Source organism: Hordeum vulgare, chromosome 1H (genome assembly GCF_904849725.1).
Source record: "Hordeum vulgare subsp. vulgare chromosome 1H, MorexV3_pseudomolecules_assembly, whole genome shotgun sequence".
NCBI lineage: Eukaryota > Viridiplantae > Streptophyta > Magnoliopsida > Poales > Poaceae > Hordeum > Hordeum vulgare.
The window spans coordinates 357697998-357714420 of record NC_058518.1 but is presented as its reverse complement, the minus strand read 5'-3'; positions in this window follow the sequence as shown (position 1 = coordinate 357714420).

Below are 16423 nucleotides of genomic sequence, written 5' to 3'. Positions count from 1 at the left end.
TGGGAAACAAAAAATTTCCTACGCGCACGAAGACCTATCATGGTGATGTCCATCTACGAGAGGGGATGAGTGATCTGCGTACCCTTGTAGACCGTACAGCAGAAGCGTTAGAGAACGCGGTTGATGTAGTGGAACGTCCTCACGTCCCTCGATCCGCCCCGCGAACAATCCCGCGATCAGTCCCACGATCTAGTACCGTACGGACGGCACCTCCGCGTTCAACACACGTACAGCTCGACGATGATCTCGGCCTTCTTGATCCAGCAAGAGAGACGGAGAGGTAGAAGAGTTCTCCGGCAGCGTGACGGCGCTCCGGAGGTTGGTGATGACCTTGTCTCAGCAGGGCTCCGCCCGAGCTCCGCAGAAACGCGATCTAGAGGAAAAACCGTGGAGGTATGTGGTCGGGCTGCCGTGGAAAAGTCGTCTCAAATCAGCCCTAAAACCTCCGTATATATAGGTGGGAGGGAGGGGGCCTTGCCTTGGGGCTCAAGGAGCCCCAAGGGGGTCGGCCGAGTCCAAGGGGGAGGACTCTCCCCCCCCCAAACCGAGTTGGACTAGGTTTGGTGGGAGGGAGTCCCCCTTCCTTCCCACCTCCTCCTTTTTTTTTCTCTCTTGATTTTCTTATCCTTGGCGCATAGGGCACTTGTGGGCTGTCCCACCAGCCCACTAAGGGCTGGTGTGTCTCCCCCAAGGCCTATGGGCTTCCCCGGGGTGGGTTGCCCCCCCCGGTGAACTCCCGGAACCCATTCGTCATTCCCGGTACATTCCCGGTAACTCCAAAAACCTTCCGGTAATCAAATGAGGTCATCCTATATATCAATCTTCGTTTCCAGACCATTCCGGAAACCCTCGTGACGTCCGTGATCTCATTCGGGACTCCGAACAACATTCGGTAACCAACCATATAACTCAAATACGCATAAAACAACGTCGAACCTTAAGTGTGCAGACCCTGCGGGTTCGAGAACTATGTAGACATGACCCGAGAGACTCCTCGATCAATATCCAATAGCGGGACCTGGATGCCCATATTGGATCCTACATATTCTACGAAGATCTTATCGTTTGAACCTCAGTGCCAAGGATTCGTATAATCCCGTATGTCATTCCCTTTGTCCTTCGGTATGTTACTTGCCTGAGATTCGATCGTGAGCATCCGCATACCTATTTCAATCTCGTTTACCGGCAAGTCTCTTTACTCGTTCCGTAATACAAGATCCCGCAACTTACACTAATTTACATTGCTTGCAAGGCTTGTGTGTGATGTTGTATTACCGAGTGGGCCCCGAGATACCTCTCCGTCACACGGAGTAACAAATCCCAGTCTTGATCCATACTAACTCAACCAACACCTTCGGAGATACCTGTAGAGCATCTTTATAGTCACCCAGTTACGTTGCGACGTTTGATACACACAAAGCATTCCTCCGGTGTCAGTGAGTTATATGATCTCATGGTCATAGGAATAAATACTTGACACGCAGAAAACAGTAGCAACAAAATGACACGATCAACATGCTACGTCTATTAGTTTGGGTCTTAGTCCATCACGTGATTCTCCCAATGACGTGATCCAGTTATCAAGCAACAACACCTTGTTCATAATCAGAAGACACTGACTATCATCGATCAACTGGCTAGCCAACTAGAGGCATGCTAGGGATGGTGTTTTGTCTATGTATCCACACATGTAAATGAGTCTTCATTCAATACAATTATAGCATGGATAATAAACTATTATCTTGATACAGGAATTATAATAACAACTATATTTATTATTGCCTCTAGGGCATAATTCCAACAGTCTCCCACTTGCACTAGAGTCAATAATCTAGCCCTCACATCACCATGTGAATTACATTGTAATAAATCTAACACCCATACAGTTCTGGTGTCGATCATGTTTTGGCCGTGGAAGAGGTTTAGTCAGCGGGTCTGCTACATTCAGATCCGTGTGCACTTTGCATATATTTACGTCCTCTTCCTCGACGTAGTCGCGGATGAGGTTGAAGCGTCGTTTGATGTGTCTGGTCTTCTTGTGAAACCGTGGTTCCTTTGCTAAGGCAATGGCACCCGTGTTGTCATAGAACAAGGTTATTGGATCCAGCGCACTTGGCACCACTCCAAGATCCGTCATGAACTGCTTCATCCAGACACCCTCCTTAGCCGCCTCCGAGGCAGCCATGTACTCCGCTTCACATGTAGAATCTGCTACGACGCTTTGCTTGGAACTGCACCAGCTTACTGCACCCCCATTAAGAATAAATACGTATCCGGTTTGCGACTTAGAGTCGTCCGGATCTGTGTCAAAGCTTGCATCGACGTAACCTTTTACGGCGAGCTCTTCGTCACCTCCATATACGAGAAACATCTCCTTAGTCCTTTTCAGGTACTTCAGGATATTCTTGACCGCTGTCCAGTGATCCACTCCTGGATTACTCTGGAACCTACCTGCCATACTTATGGCCAGGCTAACATCCGGTCTAGTGCACAACATCGCATACATGATAGAACCTATGGCTGAAGCATAGGGGACGGAGCGCATATGCTCTCTATCTTCATCAGTTGCTGGGCACTGAGTCTTACTCAATCTCGTACCTTGTAAAACTGGCAAGAACCCTTTCTTGGACTGTTCCATTTTGAACCTCTTCAAAACTTTATCAAGGTATGTACTTTGTGAAAGTCCTATTAGGCGTTTTGATCTATCCCTATAGATCTTAATGCCTAGAATGTAAGCAGCTTCTCCTAGGTCCTTCATAGAGAAACTTTTATTCAAGTAACCTTTTATGCTCTCCAAAAGCTCTACGTTGTTTCCAATCAGTAATATGTCATCCACATATAATATTAGAAACGCCACAGAGCTCCCACTCACTTTCTTGTAAATACAAGATTCTCCAACCACTTGTATAAACCCAAATGCCTTGATCACCTCATCAAAGCGTTTGTTCCAACTCCGAGATGCTTGCACCAGTCCATAAATGGATCGCTGGAGCTTGCACACCTTGTTAGCATTCTCAGGATCGACAAAACCTTCGGGTTGCATCATATACAACTCTTCCTTAAGGAAACCGTTAAGGAACGCCGTTTTGACATCCATTTGCCAGATTTCATAATCGAAAAATGCATCTATTGCTAACATGATTCTGACAAACTTAAGCATCGCCACGGGTGAGAAAGTCTCATCGTAGTCAATTCCTGGAACTTGTGAAAAACCTTTTGCCACAAGTCGAGCTTTATAAACGGTCACATTACCGTCAGCGTCCGTCTTCTTCTTAAAAATCCATTTGTTCTGAATAGCCTTGCGGCCCTCAGGTAGTATCTCCAAAGTCCACACTTTGTTCTCATACATGGATCCTATCTCGGATTTCATGGCTTCTAGCCATTTGTTGGAATCTGGGCCCACCATTGCTTCTTCATAACTTGCAGGTTCATTGTTGTCTAACAACATGATTGATAAGACGGGATTACCGTACCACTCTGGAGCAGCACGTGATCTCGTCGACCTGCGTGGTTCAACAGAAACTTGAACTGGAGTTTCATGATCATCATCATTAACTTCCTCCTCAACCGGCGTCGCAACGACAGAGGTTTCCCCTTGCCCTGCGCCACCATCCAAAGGGATGAGAGGTTCGACAACCTCGTCAAGTTCTATCTTCCTCCCACTCAATTCTCTCGAGAGAAACTCCTTCTCGAGAAAAGCTCCATTCTTAGCAACAAACACTTTGCCCTCGGATTTGAGATGGAAGGTGTACCCAACTGTCTCTTTTGGGTAACCTATGAAGACGCACTTTTCCGCTTTGGGTTCCAGCTTTTCATGCTGAAGCTTTTTGACATAAGCATCACATCCCCAAACTTTAAGAAACGACAACTTTGGCCTCTTGCCATACCACAGTTCGTATGGTGTCATCTCAACGGATTTTGATGGTGCCCTATTTAAAGTGAATGCAGCTGTTTCTAATGCATAACCCCAAAATGATAACGGCAAATCAGTAAGAGACATCATAGATCGCACCATCTCCAACAAAGTACGATTACGACGTTCGGACACACCATTACGCTGTGGTGTTCCAGGCGGTGTTAACTGTGAAACAATTCCACATTGTCTTAAGTGAGCACCAAACTCGAAACTCAGATATTCACCCCCACGATCAGACCGTAGGAACTTGATCTTCTTGTTACGATGATTTTCCACTTCACTTTGAAATTGCTTGAACTTTTCAAATGTTTCAGACTTGTGCTTCATCAAGTAGACATAACCATATCTACTTAAATCGTCAGTGAAGGTGAGAAAATAACGATATCCGCCGCGTGCCTCCACGCTCATTGGACCACACACATCGGTATGTATGATTTCCAATAAGTCACTTGCACGCTCCATTGTTCCGGAGAACGGAGTCTTAGTCATCTTGCCCATGAGGCATGGTTCGCACGTGTCAAGTGAATCAAAGTCAAGTGACTCCAAAAGTCCATCAGCATGGAGTTTCTTCATGCGCTTTACACCAATATGACCCAAGCGGCAGTGCCACAAAAATATGGCGCTATCATTGTTTACTCTAACTCTTTTGGTCTCAATGTTATGTATATGCGTATCGCTATCAAGATTCAATATGAACAATCCTCTCACATTCGGTGCATGACCATAAAAGATGTTACTCATAGAAATAGAACAACCATTATTCTCAGACTTAAAAGAGTAACCGCCTCGCAATAAACAAGATCCAGATATAATGTTCATGCTCAACGCAGGCACTAAATAACAATGATTTAAGTTCATCACTAATCCCGATGGTAGCTGAAGTGACACTGTGCCGACGGCGATTGCATCAACCTTGGAACCATTTCCTACGCGCATCGTCACTTCGTCTTTCGCCAGCCTTCGTCTATTCCGCAGTTCCTGCTTCGAGTTGCAAATATGAGCAACAGAACCGGTATCGAATACCCAGGCACTACTACGAGAGCCGGTTAAGTACACATCAATAACATGTATATCAAATATACCTGATTTTTCTTTGCCCGCCTTCTTATCTGCCAGATACTTGGGGCAATTGCGCTTCCAGTGACCCATACCCTTGCAATAGAAACACTCCGTTTCAGGCTTAGGTCCAGCTTTGGGTTTCTTCGGCGGATTGGCAACAGGCTTGCCGCTCTTCTTCGAATTGCCCTTCTTGCCTTTGCCGTTTCTCTTGAAACTAGTGGTCTTATTTACCATCAACACTTGATGCTCTTTACGGAGTTCAGACTCTGCGACCTTCAACATCGCAAACAACTCGCCGGGAGACTTGTTCATCCCTTGCATGTTGTAGTTCAACACAAAGCCTTTGTAGCTTGGCGGCAGTGATTGAAGGATTCTGTCAGTGATAGCTTCTTGCGGGAGTTCAATCCCCAGTTCAGCTAGACGGTTTGAGTACCCAGACATTTTGAGCACATGTTCACTGACAGACGAGTTTTCCTCCATCTTGCAAGCATAGAATTTATCGGAGGTCTCATACCTCTCGATCCGGGCGTTCTTCTGAAAGATAAACTCCAACTCCTGGAACATCTCAAATGCTCCATGACGCTCAAAGCGACGTTGAAGTCCCGGTTCTAAGCCATACAAGACTGCACATTGAACTATTGAGTAGTCCTCCTTACGTGCTAACCAAGCGTTCTTAACATCCTGATCAGCCGTAGCGGGTGGTTCATCTCCTAGCGCAGCATTAAGGACATAATCCTTCTTCCCAGCTTGTAAGATTAGCTTAAGATTACGAGCCCAGTCTACAAAGTTGCTTCCATCATCTTTCAACTTAGCTTTCTCTAGGAACGTATTAAAATTCAGGATGACTGTCGCGTGAGCCATGATCTACAACACAAATATATTCAAAGTGGACTTAGACTATGTTCAAGATAATTAGAGTCTAACTTAATCAAATTATATGCTAAACTCCCACTCAAAAAGTACATCTCTCTAGTCATTTGAGTGGTGCATGATCCACTTACACTATCCCAAGTCCGATCATCACGTGAGTTGAGTATAGTTTCAGTGGTAAGCATCCCTATGCTAATCATATCATCTATATGATTCATGATCGACCTTTCGGTCTCATGTGTTCCGAGGCCATGTCTGCACATGCTAGGCTCGTCAAGCTTAACCCGAGTGTTTCGCGTGTGCAACTGTTTTGCACCCGTTGTATGTGAACGTTGAGTCTATCACACCCGATCATCACGTGGTGTCTCGAAACGACGAACTGTAGCAACGGTGCACAGTCGGGGAGAACACAATTTCGTCTTGAAATTTTAGTGAGAGATCACCTCATAATGCTACCGTCGTTCTACGCAAAATAAGGTGCATAAAAGGATTAACATCACATGCAATTCATAAGTGACATGATATGGCCATCATCACGTGCTTCTTGATCTCCATCACCAAAGCACCGGCACGATCTTCTTGTCACCGGCGCCATACCATGATCATCCACCAACGTGTTGCCATCGGGGTTGTCGTGCTACTCATGCTATTACTACTAAAGCTACATCCTAGGAAAATAGTAAACGCATCTGCAAGCACAAACGTTAGTATAAAGGCAACCCTATGGCTCCTGCCGGTTGCCGTACCATCGACGTGCAAGTCGATATTTCTATTACAACATGATTATCTCATACATCCAATATAACACATCACATCATTGGCCATATCATATCACAATCATACCCTGCAAAAACAAGTTAGACGTCCTCTAATTTTGTTGTTGCATGTTTTACGTGGTGACCAAGGGTATCTAGTAGGATCGCATCTTACTTACGCAAACACCACAACGGAGATATATGAGTTGCTATTTAACCTCATCCAAGGACCTCCTCGGTCAAATCCGATTCAACTAAAGTTGGAGAAACCGGCACTTGCCAGTCATCTTTGAGCAAAGGGGGTTACTCGTAACGATGAAACCAGTCTCTCGTAAGCGTACGAGTAATGTCGGTCCAAGCCGCTTCAATCCAACAATACCGCGGAATCAAGAAAAGACTAAGGAGGGCAGCAAAACGCACATCACCGCCACAAAAACTTTTGTGTTCTACTCGAGAAGACATCTACGCATGAACCTAGCTCATGATGCCACTGTTGGGGAACGTCGCATGGGAAACAAAAATTTTCCTACGCGCACGAAGACCTATCATGGTGATGTCCATCTACGAGAGGGGATGAGTGATCTACGTACCCTTGTAGACCATACAGCAGAAGCGTTAGAGAACGCGGTTGATGTAGTGGAACGTCCTCACGTCCCTCGATCCGCCCCGCGAACAATCCCGCGATCAGTCCCACGGTCTAGTACCGAACGGACGGCACCTCCGCGTTCAGCACACGTACAGCTCGACGATGATCTCGGCCTTCTTGATCCAGCAAGAGAGACGGAGAGGTAGAAGAGTTCTCCGGCAGCGTGACGGCGCTTCGGAGGTTGGTGATGACCTTGTCTCAGCAGGGCTCCGCCCGAGCTCCGCAGAAACGCGATCTAGAGGAAAAACCGTGGAGGTATGTGGTCGGGCTGCCGTGGAAAAGTCGTCTCAAATCAGCCCTAAAACCTCCGTATATATAGGTGGGAGGGAGGGGGCCTTGCCTTGGGGCTCAAGGGGCCCCAAGGGGGTCGGCCGAGTCCAAGGGGGAGGACTCTCCCCCCCCAAACCGAGTTGGACTAGGTTTGGTGGGAGGGAGTCCCCCTTCCTTCCCACCTCCTCCTTTTTTTTCTTTCTCTCTTGATTTTCTTATCCTTGGCGCATAGGGCACTTGTGGGCTGTCCCACCAGCCCACTAAGGGCTGGTGTGTCTCCCCCAAGGCCTATGGGCTTCCCCGGGGTGGGTTGCCCCCCCGGTGAACTCTCGGAACCCATTCGTCATTCCCGGTAACTCCGAAAACCTTCCGGTAATCAAATGAGGTCATCCTATATATAAATCCTCGTTTCCGGACCATTCCGAAAACCCTCGTGATGTCCGTGATCTCATCCGGGACTCCGAACAACATTCGGTAACCAACCATATAACTCAAATACGCATAAAACAACGTCGAACCTTAAGTGTGCAGACCCTGCGGGTTCGAGAACTATGTAGACATGACCCGAGAGACTCCTCGGTCAATATCCAATAGCGGGACCTGGATGCCCATATTGGATCCTACATATTCTACGAAGATCTTATCGTTTGAACCTCAGTGCCAAGGATTCGTATAATCCCGTATGTCATTCCCTTTGTCCTTCGGTATGTTACTTGCCCGAGATTCGATCGTCAGCATCCGCATACCTATTTCAATCTCGTTTACCGGCAAGTCTCTTTACTCGTTCCGTAATACAAGATCCCGCAACTTACACTAATTTACATTGCTTGCAAGGCTTGTGTGTGATGTTGTATTACCGAGTGGGCCCCGAGATACCTCTCCGTCACACGGAGTAACAAATCCCAGTCTTGATCCATACTAACTCAACCAACACCTTCGGAGATACCTGTAGAGCATCTTTATAGTCACCCAGTTACGTTGCGACGTTTGATACACACAAAGCATTCCTCCGGTGTCAGTGAGTTATATGATCTCATGGTCATAGGAATAAATACTTGACACGCAGAAAACAGTAGCAACAAAATGACACGATCAACATGCTACGTCTATTAGTTTGGGTCTTAGTCCATCACGTGATTCTCCCAATGACGTGATCCAGTTATCAAGCAACAACACCTTGTTCATAATCAGAAGACACTGACTATCATCGATCAACTGGCTAGCCAACTAGAGGCATGCTAGGGATGGTGTTTTGTCTATGTATCCACACATGTAAATGAGTCTTCATTCAATACAATTATAGCATGGATAATAAACTATTATCTTGATACAGGAATTATAATAACAACTATATTTATTATTGCCTCTAGGGCATAATTCCAACAGTCTCCCACTTGCACTAGAGTCAATAATCTAGCCCTCACATCACCATGTGAATTACATTGTAATAAATCTAACACCCATACAGTTCTGGTGTCGATCATGTTTTGGCCGTGGAAGAGGTTTAGTCAGCGGGTCTGCTACATTCAGATCCGTGTGCACTTTGCATATATTTACGTCCTCTTCCTCGACGTAGTCGCGGATGAGGTTGAAGCGTCGTTTGATGTGTCTGGTCTTCTTGTGAAACCGTGGTTCCTTTGCTAAGGCAATGGCACCCGTGTTGTCACAGAACAAGGTTATTGGATCCAGCGCACTTGGCACCACTCCAAGATCCGTCATGAACTGCTTCATCCAGACACCCTCCTTAGCCGCCTCCGAGGCAGCCATGTACTCCGCTTCACATGTAGAATCTGCTACGACGCTTTGCTTGGAACTGCACCAGCTTACTGCACCCCCATTAAGAATAAATACGTATCCGGTTTGCGACTTAGAGTCGTCCGGATCTGTGTCAAAGCTTGCATCGACGTAACCTTTTACGGCGAGCTCTTCGTCACCTCCATATACGAGAAACATCTCCTTAGTCCTTTTCAGGTACTTCAGGATATTCTTGACCGCTGTCCAGTGATCCACTCCTGGATTACTCTGGAACCTACCTGCCATACTTATGGCCAGGCTAACATCCGGTCTAGTGCACAGCATCGCATACATGATAGAACCTATGGCTGAAGCATAGGGGACGGAGCGCATATGCTCTCTATCTTCATCAGTTGCTGGGCACTGAGTCTTACTCAATCTCGTACCTTGTAAAACTGGCAAGAACCCTTTCTTGGACTGTTCCATTTTGAACCTCTTCAAAACTTTATCAAGGTATGTACTTTGTGAAAGTCCTATTAGGCGTTTTGATCTATCCCTATAGATCTTAATGCCTAGAATGTAAGCAGCTTCTCCTAGGTCCTTCATAGAGAAACTTTTATTCAAGTAACCTTTTATGCTCTCCAAAAGCTCTACGTTGTTTCCAATCAGTAATATGTCATCCACATATAATATTAGAAATGCCACAGAGCTCCCACTCACTTTCTTGTAAATACAAGATTCTCCAACCACTTGTATAAACCCAAATGCCTTGATCACCTCATCAAAGCGTTTGTTCCAACTCCGAGATGCTTGCACCAGTCCATAAATGGATCGCTGGAGCTTGCACACCTTGTTAGCATTCTCAGGATCGACAAAACCTTCGGGTTGCATCATATACAACTCTTCCTTAAGGAAACCGTTAAGGAACGCCGTTTTGACATCCATTTGCCAGATTTCATAATCGAAAAATGCATCTATTGCTAACATGATTCTGACAAACTTAAGCATCGCCACGGGTGAGAAAGTCTCATCGTAGTCAATTCCTGGAACTTGTGAAAAACCTTTTGCCACAAGTCGAGCTTTATAAACGGTCACATTACCGTCAGCGTCCGTCTTCTTCTTAAAAATCCATTTGTTCTGAATAGCCTTGCGGCCCTCAGGTAGTATCTCCAAAGTCCACACTTTGTTCTCATACATGGATCCTATCTCGGATTTCATGGCTTCTAGCCATTTGTTGGAATCTGGGCCCACCATTGCTTCTTCATAACTTGCAGGTTCATTGTTGTCTAACAACATGATTGATAAGACGGGATTACCGTACCACTCTGGAGCAGCACGTGATCTCGTCGACCTGCGTGGTTCAACAGAAACTTGAACTGGAGTTTCATGATCATCATCATTAACTTCCTCCTCAACCGGCGTCGCAACGACAGAGGTTTCCCCTTGCCCCGCGCCACCATCCAAAGGGATGAGAGGTTCGACAACCTCGTCAAGTTCTATCTTCCTCCCACTCAATTCTCTCGAGAGAAACTCCTTCTCGAGAAAAGCTCCATTCTTAGCAACAAACACTTTGCCCTCGGATTTGAGATGGAAGGTGTACCCAACTATCTCTTTTGGGTAACCTATGAAGACGCACTTTTTCGCTTTGGGTTCCAGCTTTTCATGCTGAAGCTTTTTGACATAAGCATCACATCCCCAAACTTTAAGAAACGACAACTTTGGCCTCTTGCCATACCACAGTTCGTATGGTGTCATCTCAACGGATTTTGATGGTGCCCTATTTAAAGTGAATGCAGCTGTTTCTAATGCATAACCCCAAAATGATAACGGCAAATCAGTAAGAGACATCATAGATCGCACCATCTCCAACAAAGTATGATTACGACGTTCGGACACACCATTACGCTGTGGTGTTCCAGGCGGTGTTAACTGTGAAACAATTCCACATTGTCTTAAGTGAGCACCAAACTCGAAACTCAGATATTCACCCCCACGATCAGACCGTAGGAACTTGATCTTCTTGTTACGATGATTTTCCACTTCACTCTGAAATTGCTTGAACTTTTCAAATGTTTCAGACTTGTGCTTCATCAAGTAGACATAACCATATCTACTTAAATCGTCAGTGAAGGTGAGAAAATAATGATATCCGCCGCGTGCCTCCACGCTCATTGGACCACACACATCGGTATGTATGATTTCCAATAAGTCACTTGCACGCTCCATTGTTCCGGAGAACGGAGTCTTAGTCATCTTGCCCATGAGGCATGGTTCGCACGTGTCAAGTGAATCAAAGTCAAGTGACTCCAAAAGTCCATCAGCATGGAGTTTCTTCATGCGCTTTACACCAATATGACCCAAGCGGCAGTGCCACAAAAATATGGCGCTATCATTGTTTACTCTAACTCTTTTGGTCTCAATGTTATGTATATGCGTATCGCTATCAAGATTCAATATGAACAATCCTCTCACATTCGGTGCATGACCATAAAAGATGTTACTCATAGAAATAGAACAACCATTATTCTCAGACTTAAAAGAGTAACCGCCTCGCAATAAACAAGATCCAGATATAATGTTCATGCTCAACGCAGGCACTAAATAACAATGATTTAAGTTCATCACTAATCCCGATGGTAGCTGAAGTGACACTGTGCCGACGGCGATTGCATCAACCTTGGAACCATTTCCTACGCGCATCGTCACTTCGTCTTTCGCCAGCCTTCGTCTATTCCGCAGTTCCTGCTTCGAGTTGCAAATATGAGCAACAGAACCGGTATCGAATACCCAGGCACTACTACGAGAGCCAGTTAAGTACACATCAATAACATGTATATCAAATATACCTGATTTTTCTTTGCCCGCCTTCTTATCTGCCAGATACTTGGGGCAATTGCGCTTCCAGTGACCCATACCCTTGCAATAGAAACACTCCGTTTCAGGCTTAGGTCCAGCTTTGGGTTTCTTCGGCGGATTGGCAACAGGCTTGCCGCTCTTCTTCGAATTGCCCTTCTTGCCTTTGCCGTTTCTCTTGAAACTAGTGGTCTTATTTACCATCAACACTTGATGCTCTTTACGGAGTTCAGACTCTGCGACCTTCAACATCGCAAACAACTCGCCGGGAGACTTGTTCATCCCTTGCATGTTGTAGTTCAACACAAAGCCTTTGTAGCTTGGCGGCAGTGATTGAAGGATTCTGTCAGTGATAGCTTCTTGCGGGAGTTCAATCCCCAGTTCAGCTAGACGGTTTGAGTACCCAGACATTTTGAGCACATGTTCACTGACAGACGAGTTTTCCTCCATCTTGCAAGCATAGAATTTATCGGAGGTCTCATACCTCTCGATCCGGGCGTTCTTCTGAAAGATAAACTCCAACTCCTGGAACATCTCAAATGCTCCATGACGCTCAAAGCGACGTTGAAGTCCCGGTTCTAAGCCATACAAGACTGCACATTGAACTATTGAGTAGTCCTCCTTACGTGCTAACCAAGCGTTCTTAACATCCTGATCAGCCGTAGCGGGTGGTTCATCTCCTAGCGCAGCATTAAGGACATAATCCTTCTTCCCAGCTTGTAAGATTAGCTTAAGATTACGAGCCCAGTCTACAAAGTTGCTTCCATCATCTTTCAACTTAGCTTTCTCTAGGAACGTATTAAAATTCAGGATGACTGTCGCGTGAGCTATGATCTACAACACAAATATATTCAAAGTGGACTTAGACTATGTTCAAGATAATTAGAGTCTAACTTAATCAAATTATATGCTAAACTCCCACTCAAAAAGTACATCTCTCTAGTCATTTGAGTGGTGCATGATCCACTTACACTATCCCAAGTCCGATCATCACGTGAGTTGAGTATAGTTTCAGTGGTAAGCATCCCTATGCTAATCATATCATCTATATGATTCATGATCGACCTTTCGGTCTCATGTGTTCCGAGGCCATGTCTGCACATGCTAGGCTCGTCAAGCTTAACCCGAGTGTTTCGCGTGTGCAACTGTTTTGCACCCGTTGTATGTGAACGTTGAGTCTATCACACCCGATCATCACGTGGTGTCTCGAAACGACGAACTGTAGCAACGGTGCACAGTCGGGGAGAACACAATTTCGTCTTGAAATTTTAGTGAGAGATCACCTCATAATGCTACCGTCGTTCTACGCAAAATAAGGTGCATAAAAGGATTAACATCACATGCAATTCATAAGTGACATGATATGGCCATCATCACGTGCTTCTTGATCTCCATCACCAAAGCACCGGCACGATCTTCTTGTCACCGGCGCCATACCATGATCATCCACCAACGTGTTGCCATCGGGGTTGTCGTGCTACTCATGCTATTACTACTAAAGCTACATCCTAGGAAAATAGTAAACGCATCTGCAAGCACAAACGTTAGTATAAAGGCAACCCTATGGCTCCTGCCGGTTGCCGTACCATCGACGTGCAAGTCGATATTTCTATTACAACATGATCATCTCATACATCCAATATAACACATCACATCGTTGGCCATATCATATCACAATCATACCCTGCAAAAACAAGTTAGACGTCCTCTAATTTTGTTGTTGCATGTTTTACGTGGTGACCAAGGGTATCTAGTAGGATCGCATCTTGCTTACGCAAACACCACAACGGAGATATATGAGTTGCTATTTAACCTCATCCAAGGACCTCCTCGGTCAAATCCGATTCAACTAAAGTTGGAGAAACCGGCACTTGCCAGTCATCTTTGAGCAAAGGGGGTTACTCGTAACGATGAAACCAGTCTCTCGTAAGCGTACGAGTAATGTCGGTCCAAGCCGCTTCAATCCAACAATACCGCGGAATCAAGAAAAGACTAAGGAGGGCAGCAAAACGCACATCACCGCCCACAAAAACTTTTGTGTTCTACTCGAGAAGACATCTACGCATGAACCTAGCTCATGATGCCACTGTTGGGGAACGTCGCATGGGAAACAAAAATTTTCCTACGCGCACGAAGACCTATCATGGTGATGTCCATCTACGAGAGGGGATGAGTGATCTACGTACCCTTGTAGACCATACAGCAGAAGCGTTAGAGAACGCGGTTGATGTAGTGGAACGTCCTCACGTCCCTCGATCCGCCCCGCGAACAATCCCGCGATCAGTCCCACGGTCTAGTACCGAACGGACGGCACCTCCGCGTTCAGCACACGTACAGCTCGACGATGATCTCGGCCTTCTTGATCCAGCAAGAGAGACGGAGAGGTAGAAGAGTTCTCCGGCAGCGTGACGGCGCTTCGGAGGTTGGTGATGACCTTGTCTCAGCAGGGCTCCGCCCGAGCTCCGCAGAAACGCGGTCTAGAGGAAAAACCGTGGAGGTATGTGGTCGGGCTGCCGTGGAAAAGTCGTCTCAAATCAGCCCTAAAACCTCCGTATATATAGGTGGGAGGGAGGGGGCCTTGCCTTGGGGCTCAAGGAGCCCCAAGGGGGTCGGCCGAGTCCAAGGGGGAGGACTCTCCCCCCCCCCCAAACCGAGTTGGACTAGGTTTGGTGGGAGGGAGTCCCCCTTCCTTCCCACCTCCTCCTTTTTTTTTCTTTCTCTCTTGATTTTCTTATCCTTGGCGCATAGGGCACTTGTGGGCTGTCCCACCAGCCCACTAAGGGCTGGTGTGTCTCCCCCAAGGCCTATGGGCTTCCCCGGGGTGGGTTGCCCCCCCCGGTGAACTCTCGGAACCCATTTGTCATTCCCGGTAACTCCGAAAACCTTCCGGTAATCAAATGAGGTCATCCTATATATAAATCCTCGTTTCCGGACCATTCCGAAAACCCTCGTGATGTCCGTGATCTCATCCGGGACTCCGAACAACATTCGGTAACCAACCATATAACTCAAATACGCATAAAACAACGTCGAACCTTAAGTGTGCAGACCCTGCGGGTTCGAGAACTATGTAGACATGACCCGAGAGACTCCTCGGTCAATATCCAATAGCGGGACCTGGATGCCCATATTGGATCCTACATATTCTACGAAGATCTTATCGTTTGAACCTCAGTGCCAAGGATTCGTATAATCCCGTATGTCATTCCCTTTGTCCTTCGGTATGTTACTTGCCCGAGATTCGATCGTCAGCATCCGCATACCTATTTCAATCTCGTTTACCGGCAAGTCTCTTTACTCGTTCCGTAATACAAGATCCCGCAACTTACACTAAGTTACATTGCTTGCAAGGCTTGTGTGTGATGTTGTATTACCGAGTGGGCCCCGAGATACCTCTCCGTCACACGGAGTGACAAATCCCAGTCTTGATCCATACTAACTCAACCAACACCTTCGGAGATACTTGTAGAGCATCTTTATAGTCACCCAGTTACGTTGCGACGTTTGATACACACAAAGCATTCCTCCGGTGTCAGTGAGTTATATGATCTCATGGTCATAGGAATAAATACTTGACACGCAGAAAACAGTAGCAACAAAATGACACGATCAACATGCTACGTCTATTAGTTTGGGTCTAGTCCATCACGTGATTCTCCCAATGACGTGATCCAGTTATCAAGCAACAACACCTTGTTCATAATCAGAAGACACTGACTATCATCGTTCAACTGGCTAGCCAACTAGAGGCATGCTAGGGATGGTGTTTTGTCTATGTATCCACACATGTAAATGAGTCTTCATTCAATACAATTATAGCATGGATAATAAACTATTATCTTGATACAGGAATTATAATAACAACTATATTTATTATTGCCTCTAGGGCATAATTCCAACAAGATGGTGGACTTGACTCCTATAAAAATGAAGAAGACCCCTAAGGAAAGGATCTATAGGGAGGCCTAAGCCGCAAAGGAGAAAGGGAACAAAGCATACCCACTCGTGAGGTTGTAGTTTAGGAAAGGAGTCTCAGAGGTGCCCATGGAAACCAATCTCGAGCGAGCTTGAGAGAACTGTGGCTCATGCAGGTATCCACTAGTGGAGAGCCAATTTAAATGCCCTTGAGGCACCGAGTGGGTCTCTCAATCTCCTTCGAGCGGACCAGAAGGGCGAGAATATGAACCCATGGCGTTCTCCCAAAAAACGATGGAGTTGAGGGGGCTGATGTGATTCACATGAGGCAGAGGTAGGCAGTAGGGATGTAAAGTCTCTTGTTTTTCCTATAGCCTTATATGGAGGTCTCTGGTCGTGGGCTGA